This window comes from Miniopterus schreibersii (assembly GCF_964146895.1).
Source record: "Miniopterus schreibersii genome assembly, chromosome: Y".
Taxonomy (NCBI): Eukaryota; Metazoa; Chordata; class Mammalia; order Chiroptera; family Miniopteridae; genus Miniopterus; species Miniopterus schreibersii.
The window spans coordinates 9,278,003-9,292,676 of NC_138120.1; positions in this window are offsets into that span (position 1 = coordinate 9,278,003).

Genomic DNA, 14,674 nt, shown 5'->3' on the forward strand with positions numbered 1-14,674 from the left:
CATTCTCACCCTTTTGCATTTTGCCGACAGAGAGGTTTTGTGGTGATTCTGACAATACATTCTCAGACTTATCTGAGAATTGGCAGTATTTCCGTACAAATGACCTTACTGGGGATGCTGGCAATGTATTCTCACGATTGTCCACGGAGGACAGCATTTTCAATCAAATAATTTTATGGGAGATGCTACGCAGCCATTCTTGCACTTGTCAACCAGAAGGCAGGTTTTCCCCAGTATGATTTTATTGGGCATGCTGGCACTGCATTCTTAATCTTTATCATAGGTGGCAAAACTTTCCCAAAAACTTATTATTTGCGGGATACTGGCAATGAATTGTCATTCTCAAGCATCCGTTGGCAGCATTTTTTAGCTAATGATTTTGTTGGGGATGCTCGCCGTGCGTTTTCCTATTTGTCGACCAGTGCACCTGGTGCCCGCTGGAGGTGCTCCAGGGACATAAGTTAGAGATGGAGAATATGGACTTGCAAGGAAGCAGAGCCTAACGGAAAATCTTGATAATGCATTGCCAGATTTCTCAGTAAAATCCCTGTGAGAGCTCAGTTCCGTATTATGTTCGAACGTTGGAAGCAAATGCCAGGATCCCCAATAAAATTGTTTGGGTCAAAGATGCCGCTTCCATGTGGGCAAGCGTAAGACTGCCTTGACGTTATTCCCAATAAAATCATTCTAGGAACAGTGCTGCCTCTTAATGGATAATCTTGAGAATGCATTTTCAGCATCTACAAAATAATCACCAGAGTGAACATATAGGCCATCGGCTGGACAAATGTAAGAATGCCTTCTGAGCCTACCAAATAAACTTGCATAAATGTCCAGTGTTGGGTCCTAAAAAATGATGGATTTCTAAGTATCCTCCCTGTAGGGAGTCGGTCACACATTAGGAACAGGCAACCAGGTGGGAGACTTCACAGTTGAACCAAAGTCCCTCTCTAGAAGTATGACTGCACAGTGTTTTGCTGAGAGAATCAGTCTCTGAGGCCGAAGATCCCAAGCGACATTTAGCAAGGAGTGGAATAAGGTGCACAGATACCTGTGGCGAATTGAGTCAAGGCGTGTGGGAAGTCAGAAGTGTATTAGGTTCATTTGGGCAAGAATCCCCTGCTGGAAGAGTAAATGAGCAGAGGGACAATAAGAAGGAGAGTGTGCCACAGCCCTCACACACAAGCACACACAAGCACACACACACACATGCACACACACAGAGGCAAAGGCATGGACATGAATTTGTGTTGGGCAATCTCTGGACTATGATGTCCACAGTCAGTACACCTTGCCCGTTTTTGACACTTTTTACGTTTCCTCAAATGGAAATGGCCTCCTGTGAATATGATTGTTTATTGACTTTGTTCCTTCAGACCAAGCCCTTGTGCAACCAACTAATCCTTAAGCAATATCAAGTCATCCTTGCTACTCGTCACTGAAACCCAAGGAGTGGATGAGAGAAAGTCAGAATGAGAGAAAGACCAAAAGAGCAAAAGCAATGGAAACAAATAAAAAGTTACTAATCTAAAAGGAGTCAGACTGAGACCTTATCTTGGCGGTAATAATCCTGATGATCCAACTCTACCAGAATGTAGGCTACAGTCCTCTCCAGCCACAGTTCTTCCCTTTGACTCTCACTTCAGTCTCAGATATCCCTTATACTGGAATAGCCTCTACTGCCCGGGCATTTCTCCCTGTGGATATTACCAGGGGTCCCTGTGGATGTGTGGGAAGTGTTAAAGAAAACGAATTCTGAAGTGGGAAACGTGAGTTGCCTTAAGAAAGAGCCCACTAGACACCGAACCGAAGGAAACCTAAAGATGCTAAGGCAAAATAGGACTTCCTCAGGAATGTTTCTCTACAGGTACAAGGCCCATACACTGAGGCTCACAGTGAGGGGCGGGGCTGAATACGATGATGCCTGCTGTAGTCTCACAGTTTGGAAGAAATGTTTCAGAAGCCCAACAGCAAAGGGGAGCGAGTGGGGTGTCCAGGAGCCTTTTCCACGCTACGTGACCACATCCCAAGCCCCTGTCTGTAGGCTCAGTGAGACCACACTGAGCACAGCAAGAACCCATATCCGGACCTGAAGTGTCTGTCTTTACTGTATGGCTTATTCTTGACCCTTTGGTCAAATATTAATTGACCATGATGGCATGGGTCAATTTCAGGATTCTGTACTTTTCCATTGATCTATGTGCCTGTTCCTGTGCCAGAAGCAGGTTGTTCTGATCACAGTGGCTTTGCCCTACAGCAGGATATTCAGTAATGTGATCCTACAACTCTGTTCTTTCTCAAGAATACTGTGGGTGCACGGGGTCTTTTTTGGTTTCCTATAAATTTTCGAAACATTTTTTCCAGCTCTGTGAAACACACTGTTGGGATTGATGACAATTGTGTTGAATTTATAGATTGTTTTGGGTAGCATGGATATTTTGATAATGTTAATTCTTTCAGTCTATAATTCTTTCACTCCTTTGTATCTTCCTCTATTTCTTTTTTCAATGTCCTGTTTCTGAATACAAGTCTTTTACATCCTCCTTTGACTTTACTCCTAGGTGTCTTATTTTTTCAGTTGCAATGGTAAATGGTATAGTCTTTTCTAAGAGTTCATAATCGGTGTAAAAAAAATGCCATCAATGTGTTGATGTTAATTTTGCTTCCAGCTTCCTTGCCAAATTCATTAATTATATCCACAAGTACTCGGTGGACTCTTTAGTTTTTTATGTACAATATCATGTCATCTGCAAGTAATGACAGTTAACCTTCTCTCTTCCGATACGGATGCCTTTTATGTTCTCTTTTTGTCTGCTCGCTGTGGCTAGGACTTCCAGTAGTATGCTGAGCAGTAGTGGTGAAAGGGGCAACCGTGTCTTATTCCTCTTCTTAGGGGATATGGTTTTAGCCTTTGCACGTTGAGTATGATTTTGGCCCCAGGTATGTTGTATATGGCCTTTATTATGTTGAGATATATTCCCTCTATTTCCACTTTGCTCCCAGTTTTTTCCAAAATGGGTGCTGGATTTTCTAGAATATTTTCTCTGTATCTATTGATATGATCATAAGATTTTTGTCCTTCATTTTGTTTAGCTCTCACATTTCTTGATTTGCGAATATTATACCAGCGCTGCGTCTCCAGAATAAATCACACTTGGTCATGGTGTATGATCTTATTTAATGTATTGCTGGATAAAATTTGGTAATATATTTTCTGAGGATTTTGGCACCTATGTTCATGAGGGACGTTGGTCTGTGAAATTCTTTATTTGCAGGATCTTCATCTGGTTTTGGGGTTTATTATAATACTGGTCTCATAAAAATATCTCCCTCCTCTGGAATTTTCTAAAATATTTTGAGGAGAGTGGGTTTTAATTCTTCTTTAAATGTTTAGGTAAGCTCGCATGTAAATCCATCTGGCCCCAGACACTTGTTTGCTGGAAGTTTTTTTCTTATTACTTCTTCAATTGCATCCATTTTTACTGGCCCTCCAGGTTTTCTGATTCTTTCCGATTGAGTTTTAGCAGATTGTAGTTTTGAGGAATGTGTCCATTTTACGCAGCTTCCCCACTTTATTGTTGTGCATAGTGTTTTCTTAGTATTCTTTCTGTTTCTGTCATGTCAGTTGTTATATCGCCTCTTTCACATCTGATTTTGTTTTCTTGGGTCCTCACCGTTTGTTTTTTGGTGCGTCTGGCTAAAGACTCATCGATCTTATTTCTGTCAGAAAACTAGTTCTTACTTTCATTGATATTTTGTACTGTGTTTTTGGTCTCTGTGTCGTTCATTTCTGTTCTGATCTTCACTATTTTCTTTCTTCTGCATCTCCTCGAAATGTTCAGGTCCTCTTCCCTTTTTAATATTGGGTTGTTGTTTTTGTTTTGTTACTTACATAAGAAATAAAAATGACTTTACATTCTGAATTCTGTGTTTTATTTTAATCTCTGATAGCAGATTTATGCCCCTTCAGAAATTGATGTAGAATATACGTCATCTAAAACTAAACATTTTAAACTATACGCTCCAGTGGTTTTAAAATTGGAATAATGTAGAACTGTTACAGCATAACAAGAAGCTAGAAAAATTCCAGGACAAGTTGAAAGGGAAACTGAGATAGATTTTTAGACAGCAGTTTGAGTTAAGCCTATCTTCCCTAAGCCAAAGGCACTGGAGAATAAATAGTTTGTATTAGATGGGAAAGATGCAGAAACCCAGGTGCAGAGACTAGGGCACAGGAAACCACCTGGACAGGAACCCCCAGAGGCCTACAAGGGACAAAGACTGGGAAAACAAGAACTTTGTCCCCAGGTAATCTATTCTCCCAGAGCATGTCATGGGTCATGCGGTGGAGACCCCCTAAGCATTCCTCCCTAAAGATACCTTTTAAGTCTCAGTTGTATTTCAGCTCCAGGCCCATAAAAGCATTAAGACAAGACAAGTGGCATTGGAGTGGACTCAGGACCAGACACATTGACAAATGAGGCCCTTCCTGGCATGGACTAATCAGTGGCGACCAGCACCCTGAAAGGGCACCCCTGGAAAGCTGATGAATATTCTCTTGAGAACTCCCCTTAAGCCTCCCATAAGATTTTCCACCTGCAAGGGAGATAAATATGCTCAGGACAAAGGAACAAGTGTGAGCTCCCCTACACCACAGGAAAGCGTGACAGCGCCAGTTTCCTCCTTCCTTCTGCGGGGGCCCCATGGTGCTTTCAACCAGGGGAGCAATGGGCAGTGGCAGCTCATCCCAGGCTTGTCTTCTGAAACTGTCTGAAAGGTCTTGGAAATGTGTCCAAGGCCCCCTTTTCTCTGACTTCCCAGTGAGCAAAGGCAGCCCAGCCTAGGCTATCCTGTTACTTCGTCTATGCACCTGCCTTGGTTCACCAGCCTAAGTACATTTTTATTACAGCCATTAAAGCTTTGGGTTTTTTTCTTCATTTTTTTCTCTTGATTGAAATCTTTCCTTCAAGATGACAAGAGCTGAGGCCTTCTGCCTGTATCCCCTGTAACACAACCGTCATCTTTTCACTTCTGAAACCTTAATGTCAACATAAAAGAAAGCCTCATCCCATTTAAAGACTATACCCAATTCTACTCTGGACTATTTCCTCATTTACACTGATGTCTTTCCCATCTCCATGGCTATGCTATTGCTATTGTCGTTGTTGTTAACCCTCACTAGAGGATATTTTTTTCATTGACTTCCAGAGAGAGTGGCATGGAAGAAGGGGTAGAGAGAGAGAGGTGCCTCAGTGTTAGAGACACAGACATTGGTTGCTTTTCTAATTCGCTGCACACCTGGGATGAGGAATGAATCTACAACCTAGGTATGTGCCCTCAACTGGGAATCAAACCTGAGACCCTTCAGTGTGCAGGCGGACACTATACCACTGAGCCCCGCTGCCCAGGGTAGATATGCCTTTTTAAATATGAAGTTTGTAGGTATATTTAACTTGAAATTGGTAGAGGTTTTAAAATGATTTCTTTATTTTTACTCATGTTTTCATTGGTGATTTGCCACTATTATATTACTGGCATTAATTTTGCAACAGTTTGTATGTAGCAGGGAGGAAACACTTTTAGATCAGGGTCCAAATAGAGTAGTGTATACGAACTTTTTTTGTTAAAAACTTTTATAGCAATGAGAACCAGAAAAATTTCTACTAAACTATCTAACACTACAACTGAAAGATTTAGAAAGAGAACAGAAACCAAGAAAAGGCCCAGAGGAAGTAAACGGAAGAAAATAATAAAGAACCAGAGCCTAAATAAATAACGTAGAGACTAAAAAATTAAAAAAGGTCAATGCAACCAAGAGCTTGTCTTTGAATAGACAATCAGTGTGATGAACTTTTATCCCAACTCACCAAAAACCAAAGACAGAGGTCAAAAATAAATAAATTGAGGAACAAAAGAAGTGAAGTAACAACTGATACCACTGAAATACAAAGGGTTGTAAGCAAATACCCTGAACAACTATATGCCAACGACCTGGATGAAATAGACAAATTTCTGGAAATACACAACCTTCCAATACTCAGTGAGGAAGAATCAGGCATGCTGAACACGTTGATAAAAACTGGTGAAATTGGAACAGTGATTTTTTAAAAAATGCCCAAGAAAAAAAGGGCCAGGCCCAGACAGTTTCAGAGGGGAGTTTTATCAAACATTCAAAAAATAATTCAAATTGTTCCAAAAAGTCCGAGAGGAACAAACACTCCCAAGCTCTTTTTAGGCAGCCTGAATAATCCCAACTACAAATCCAGGTAAAGACCTTGCAAAGAAAGAATTACAGGCCAATATCCGTGATAAACAAAGATGCTAAAATCTTCAAACAAATATTAGCAAATTGGATCAAGCAATATGTTAAACAGATCACACCCCATGACCAAGTGGGGTTTATTCCAGGGATGCAGGTTTGGTACAGTATTCACAAATCTATAAATGTGATGCATCACAGGAACCATTTGACAAACAAAAATCTCATGATCATCTCAGTAGGTGCAGAAAGAGCAACAAAACCCAGCGCCCATTTTTGAGAAAAACTCTCAGCACAGTGGGAATAGAGGGATCATGCCTAAACACATTAAAGTCCTTATAGGACAAACCTTCAGTCAACTTCATACTCAATGGGCAAAAACTAAAACATATCCCCTAATAAGAGGAACAAGACAGGGACGTCCACTTTCACCATCTTTTATTCAACAGAGTGTTGGAAGTCCTTGCCACAGCGATCAGACAAAGAGAAAACATAAAAGGCATCCAAATTGGAAAGGAGAAATAAAACTGTCACTGTTTGCAGATGACCTGATATTGTATGCTGAGAACACTAAAGAGGTCACCAAAAGACTTCTAGATTTAATAATAAAGGAACCCAGCTATGCAGCAGGATGGAAAATTAATGCCCAGAAGTAAATGGCATTTTTAAACAACATTCATGATCTCTCAGAAAGAGAAACTAAAACAAACAAACAAACAAACAAAAACACATTTAACGTGCAACAATAAAATTAAGATACTTAGGAATTAACTTAACCAAAGGGGTGAAAGACGTGTACTTGCAAAACAAATATGTTCAAAAAAGAGATAGAGGAAGATATAAACAAGTGTAAGAATATACCATGCTAATGGATTGCTAGAATCAACCTCATTCAGATGTGCGTACTCCCCAAAGCAATCTATAGATTCAAACTATTCATAAAATACCAATGTCCGATATCACAGACCTAGAAGAAGTAGTGCAAAAATTTAAAGGACACAAAAAGGACAGGACCCCAAATCGCTGCAGCAATTTTGGGAGGAAGAAAAAAGTGGAAGGAATCAAAATAATATATATCAAGATATAGTAAAGCCATTTTAATCGAAACAGAATGGAACTGGCAGAAGAACAGACTTAATGACATAAATGGAACTGAACAGAGAACCCAGGAATTGACCCAACTCATTACACTCAATTGAGATTTTACAAAGGAGGCAGAGCATACAGTGGAGTAAAGGAAGTCTCTTCAATAAATGGTGTTGGGAAAATTGGACAGGAACTTTCAAAATAATGCAACTAGACCAATATCTTGCACCGCACACAAGGATCAACTCCAACTGGATAAAAAACTTAAAGGTAAAACATGAAACCATTAAAAATCCTAGAAGGAAATGGAGGCAGCATGATCTCAGACATCTCTCATTGCAATATGCTCACCAATACACTGCCTAGGGCAATGGAAGCAAAGGAGAAAATAAACAAATGGGACTACAGCAAAATAAAAAGATTCTGCACAAAGATACCATCAACAAAATGCAAAGGGAACTCATTATATGGGAGAACATATTTGCCGATGATACATCTGATAAAGGGTTACTACCCCTAATATTTTAAGAAACACACCTTCACAAGAGGAAGACAAACGATCCAATTAAAAAACGAGCAAAGACCTAAGTAGACACTTCTCCAAAGAGCGCATAAACATGTCCAAGAGACATATGAAAACTGCTCAGTGTCACTAATCACCAGAGAGATGAAAATTAAAACAATAATGGGGTATCACCTGAGGTCTTCCAGAATGGCTATGTTTTCAATAAGTCAATAAACAGAAAGTGCCTGTGAGGGTGTGCAGAAAAGCTCACCCTAGTATACTGCTGGTGGGAATGCAGACTCGTGCAGCCTCTATGGAAAACCTTATGACATAGGAGGTTTTCTCAAAAATTGAAATACAGAACTGCCATTGAACCCAGTGGCCCCACTGCTTGGAATATGTCCTACGAAACCAGGAACATCGATCAGGAAGAATATATAAACCCCTCTGTTCAGAGCAGCACAATTTACAATAGCTCACAGGAATGGGTACATGAATCTGCTTTGATTCTGAGTGACGGTAGACATGCACACTCCTGCATCTTCCTTCAGCTTCCTGCCTGAACATGATGCCACACTGCAGTTCTTCAGACTTTCTGTCTCTTCCCAATGCCGTATTGGCCTGGCGTCATAGGCTATCCTTCCGAGCCTCAGGGTGTTCATGTGAGAGAAAAATGTCCCAGCTACCTGACAACCCAAGGGGGAGCCCCACTGGCATCTCCTCACATGTCCTCTAAGTGCCTTCTCCTGGTTCCAACATCCTCAAGTAGTCCTTACTGATTTTCTGGCAGAGCAAAAAGTGATCGTCCAGAGACGGCAGGGATCTGACTAAAAATCCAAAAGCAGGGGAACACACCAAGCTCTCTTAGGGCATTGCAAGCAAGCCTCCACCTCAGCAATCCTGTCAGACCCTGCCACGCTGTGGGCAGAGAACTAGTTGAAGTAGTTAAGGCTGCTGTTCTGGTGCCTGGAGCTGTTGGCCCATCGTTCATAATGCTGGCACCACTGAATGCAAGAGGCATAGGATGCACTGTATCCTGCAGCATGAGGAGTGTGTGGAGAAGGGCACATCACCTTTCAAGTTCTATGCACTTCCTGCTGCTGCCCATAGAGAGAGCCTGCTCCCGCCTGTGATGGTAATGAGATACTCCTTCACAGTGGCAGTACTGCATTAGTATGATTTGCTACAAAAGGACAGTTAACCTTGCCATCATCCCTGGCATGTCTGGCTCCCTCCACCTGCAGAAGGAATGTGGGTGGGGGTTAGGGACATCTCACTCCTGGACACCCAAGTGTCCCTGCTTACATGGACAGGTTATATTCTCAAGGCCCCTCCCTTTCCAGCACCAGTACCTGCAACATCACCTTCACATTGATCGTGTGGCTATGAAAGAACTAAAACATGGAGATCTACAAAACAGCCTGGCTTGGCTTGAACCACCTATCTTCTGGCCCCATTCCTTCTGCATAAGAGGCACAGAGGAACACAGAGGTTCCTGGGGTTACAGGTGCCTGCACCCATGCGGTCACACTGATTCCTCACAGGCTTTCATATCCCCACACCCTTGCCTGCACACGGCTTCACAGGATACCCTGATTCACGCACGTCACACGTTCCTGCCTCTGATGGAGGACTTGGGCATGCCCACACCATTTTGGGCTACTAAAACAGCTCTTCCAAACTGTGACTGGACAGAGGGCATCACGCTACTCAGCCCCGCCCCTCACTGTCAGCCTCAGTGTATGGGCCTCAGAACTGTGGTGAAACATTCCTGAGGAAGCTCTATGTTACCCGAGCATTTGCAGCTTTCCCAGGGTTTGGTGTCTGGGGGGCTCTTGCTTACGGCTACTCACGTTTCCCACTTCAGAATCCATTTTCTCTACCGCTTTCCCACAGATCCACAGTGACCCCTAGTAATATGCACAGGGAGAAATGCCCGGGACATTACAGGCTGCCCAGTCTGTGGGATATCTGAGGCTGAAGTGACAGGCAAAGGGAAGAACTGTGGCTGGAGAGGACTGTAGCCTACATTCCGGTAGAGTTGGATGATCAGGATAACTACGGCCAAGGTACGGTCTCAATCTGACTCCTTTTACATCAGTTCTCTTGTTTTTGTTTCCATTACTCTTGCTCTTTCTGTCTTTTCCTCATTCTGACTCTTTCTTCCATCTACCCATTGGGTTTCAGTGACCCGTAGAAAGAACGACTTGATGCTGCCTAAGGGTTTCTTCATTGCAGGAGAAAGGCTCGGTCTGAAGGAACAAAGTAAATAAACAATCATATTCACACGAGGCCATTGTTATGTGAGGAAATGTAATACCGTCAAAAATGCACAAGATGTACTGGCTGTGGACACCATGGTCCAGAGATTGCCCAACACAACTTCACGTACATGCCTGTGCCTCTGTGTGTGTTGTGTGTGAGGGCTATAGAACACTCTTCATGTTATTGTCCCTCTGGGCATTTACCCTTCCAGCTGGGGATTCGACCCCAAGTGAACCTAATATCCAGACTGACTGCTCACATGCCTTTGCTCTCTTCCCCACAACTCCTACATGCAATTTATACTCCCACTGGCTAAGTGTGGTTCTGAATCCTGGGCTCAGAGGATGATTCTCGCAGCAAATACAGTGCTCTCATACTTCTAGGGAGGGATTCTGCTTCAAGTGTGAAATGCACTGGGAAGCCTCCCACCGCGTTGCCTGCTGTCAGTGTGTGAGCTGACCTCCGACAGAAAGGAACCTGGAAATCCATCATCCTTTCGGAGCTCGCAGTGGACATTCAGGCCCTTGCTCCCAAATCCATTTCCTTGAGCTACCTTATGTCCCTGGGTCCATTAGTATCACCCACTTCAATGGACTTACTCTTAGTTCTCCCTCCTCCCCAGCCTCCAGCACACAGAAAGAATTCTGTCTTCTCATACTGTCCTAAAGCATAACAACTTAACCGCCACTGCCACTGCACAGGCCCAGCCCTCACAGGCAATGGTCATTCACAGGCAGCCAGTTGTAATGCCCCAAACTAGGGACAAACACCACAGAGACAGACGCTATTGATGCTCTTGATTTATGTGTTCCAAGAACACACGACAAACAGACAAACAGAGCTGATGCTCCTGCTTTAACTTTCCATTTCATACCATGCTCCCGATCTCTCTGTGACTGAATACCTGGTCACACAGACATTCTGCTCCATTGTCCTGTGCAGGAACATAATGTCTGCTTGAAAACACATACTCATGTCAAAACCTTCTTATGTGCACTTCTCTATTTGAAGGAAAATGGATGGTCCCTCCTATTTAACTCACACTGTGGGAGATACCCTAACACAATAATTGACTATCATCTCCTAGCAAAATTCCTAAAGAGTATAGTATAATTATTGGTGGCCCTAACATGAAGAGTCGGTCATTGCTGAAATTAGGATCTCTTAAATTTCCTGCTGCCTTGTGTTGGATGCATCACACCACACCACCTTTTTAATGAGCAATGACCTCAGGATCACCCAGTTAGGAATTTGGACACACCTAAGGAAATATTTGATGGTTGCAATGATCCATAAAAGGAAGTGGTGGCACAGCAGCCTCAGCCTTTGTATGAAAAGGCTCCTGGACAAGTGTGGGAAGGGTCAGGAAGGACATCATGGGGGCCTCCATTTAAGGAATAGTAGACGGGCCTAAGGGTGAGGGAGGTGGCCTGGAGCGAGAGTTCAGAGGAGTGGGTCAATGAATCTGCTTTGATGCTGAATGATTTTGCACATGCACACTTCCTCATTTTACATCAGGTGTCCCTGTCTGAATATAATTCCCACTGCAGTGCTACATACTTCCTTTCTCAACCTGATTCTCTGAGGACCTGACATAACAGGCTCTACTCCTCCCAGTATCAGGGCGTCCATGAGAGAAAGCAATGACCCAGCTACCTAGCAAACTAGGGGCGAGTGTCCAGGAACAGTCCCCCTCACCTGTACTCCTCTACCTTCACTCTCCTGGGGCCAAGCTCCTCGCACAGTACTTGAGATGATTAGACCACACTTCTATTACTGATGTTCTAGTAGGGCAAACAGGACTAGTCAGAAGAAGCCAGGGATCTCACTTTACGAACCCAAGAGGTAGGGGAACCCAAAGCTCTCCTTCTGCATTGCCACCGAGGCCCAACCTCAGTATCCTGTCATATCCTTCCAGGTCGCAGCATTTTTCTCCTAAATAACATTGTCGGGAATGCTGGAAAGGCATTCTCACGCTTATCCAATAGATGGCAGCTTTTCGTTTCAAATCATGTTATTGGGGATGTTGGCAATTCATTCTCATGCTTGTCAAAACATGGCGGCTTTTTTTTACAAATAAAGTTACTGAGCAGGCTGGCAATGCATATCCACACTTGTCCACGAGATGGCAGCATGACTTCACATGTCATTTCATTCGGGATGGTACCACTGCATTCCCTCGTTTCTCCACCAGGTGGCAGCACTTTTCCACCAAATGATTTCATTGGGCATGCACGGTAGGCATGCTCAGGTATGCCCAAGAGTTGTTTGCATTTACCTCAAAATGTCATTTCTTTCGTGATGCTGGAAATGGATTCTCATTCTTGAACAGTCACAGCATGCAGTTATGTCCGCACGTGCCAAAAGGCGGCTTCTAACAGAAAAATACAGTTTGCACATACTTCTACAAAGGGAATTTGGTTTAACTGTGAAATGAACGTAAAACCCCGGCCTGGTTCCCTGCTGTCTCCCTAAAGCGAGGGTATGGCAAACGCATCATCCTTTATAACTTATCACTGCAAATTCCGACCCTTGCACACAAGGCCTTTCCTTGAACTCCCTTATCACCCAAGGGAAAATGGTAAACTCTATTGGACTTTCACTGATTTCTTAATCCACCACAGTCTCTACCACACAGAAAGAATTTTGGCTTCTGATACCATCAGAAAACACAACTTAGCCACTTCTGCAATTGTAAAGGCCATGCATTCACGGGGCGGGTAATTCAGAGAGTCCATTGTCAAGGCAAACAATACATAAACAGGCACATTAGATGCTCTCGCTTTATCTTGCCATTTATTCCATGTGCTGCATATGTCCATGGCTGAATGCCTTTCCACAGGGACATTCTGCACCTAATTTCTACGCAGGAAAAGAATCTTTGCTTGAAACACCTTTTAATCTGAAAAAGCTTCTCACGTGCACTACTTATATTGGAAGGTCCCTCCTATAGTTCTCACACGTTAAATGCGTGCAGTTAACACAGCAAATCTGGTATCATCTCCTCTGAGGATAATCAAAAAGTATTTAAAAATCATGTCAAGCCCAAACCTGACAAAGTTGGAATCTCTTCCGTTTTCTCCAGCCATGCATTCAACAGTTCCCACCACAACTTGGTTGTGATGGGCAGTGTACCCAGGAAGGCCAGCGATACAATTCAGGAAATACATGGTGGTTGTGATGATCAATAGAGGGATGTGGTGGCACAGCAGCCTCAGCATTTTCATGAAGGAGGATACTGGAAAGTTGTGGAGGGGGTTCTAGGAAGCACATCACAGAACTTCTCTTTAATGCATGGTAGGCAGGCCTGAGGGTGGTGTTGGTGACCTGAGGTGTGAGATCAGAGAAATAGGCCAAAGAATCTACTTTCATTCTGAGTGACAGAGGAAACAGACATGACCTCATCATCCTTCAGCCTCCCCCAAGTGAACATGATTGGCACTGCGGTGCTCAGAACTTCCAGCCTCATCCTCATACCGTGATGATGTCACAGGCTGTATTTCTCCCAGCTTCAGTGTGTTCATGTGAGAAAACAATGTCCCAGCTACCTGGCAATCCAGAGGCAAGTGAAGAGTTGGTCTCTGCTCACCTGTTATCATCTATGTCCCCTCTCCTGATGCCAACATACACTCATAGTTCTCACTGTTGATCTGGAAAGGAAAAATGGGCTCCACAGGAGAGGGCAGGCGTCTAAACCACAAACCCAAAAAGCAGGGGATCACACCAAGCTCTCTAATGGCATTTCCTGCAAGGACCCACCTAAGCAATCCTGTCAGATCCCGAAACATGGTGATCAGAGACGAAGTTGAAGAAGTGAATGCTGCTGTTCTGCCTGCAGTTGTAGGCCTGTCGTTCATACTGCAGGTACCACTGAATGTGAGTGGAATGGGTCACCCTGTATCCTGCAGCTTGAGGAGTGTGTGGAGAGGAACCTGTCACCTTCCAACTTGGACACACTTCTTGCCGCAGGCCATGCAGGGAGCCTCCTCTCTCCTGTGATGGTTATGAGAGGATCCTTCACAATCACAGTATCGTGGATGTAGGGGTTTTTGTGAAAGAGCAGCACAGTCTTGCAGCGATTGCTGCCATGCCAGGCTTCCTTCACCTGCAAAAGGATAGTGGATCCGGTTTAGGGTGATAACTTATTCCAGAACTCCCGCCTATTCCTTCCTGCAGGGATAGGATTTTTTCACAAGCTCTCTACCTCCCCAGCCGTGGTCTGCACAGCCTGACCTTCAGATTGATCATGTGGCTGAGCATGGTTTCATCTTGGTCACTGATAATGGCTGACAATTCCAGATTGTTGACAAATTGCAGCAGGTCAAAACGCCTGCACGCTGCAAGCTGAACATGAAACAGCTACAAAAAGGAGCAGATCCTTAAAGCAGCTTGGATTGCTCCCACCTCTCTAACCCCTAGCCCAGCTCCTTCACCATAAGATGCAAAAAGAGAGCACAGTGGTTCTTGTGGGCTCCATGTGTTTATACACACACGGGCACACTGTTTTCCTGACAGCCTTTGACCTCGCCTACATACTTGCCTGCTGAGTGCTTAACAGG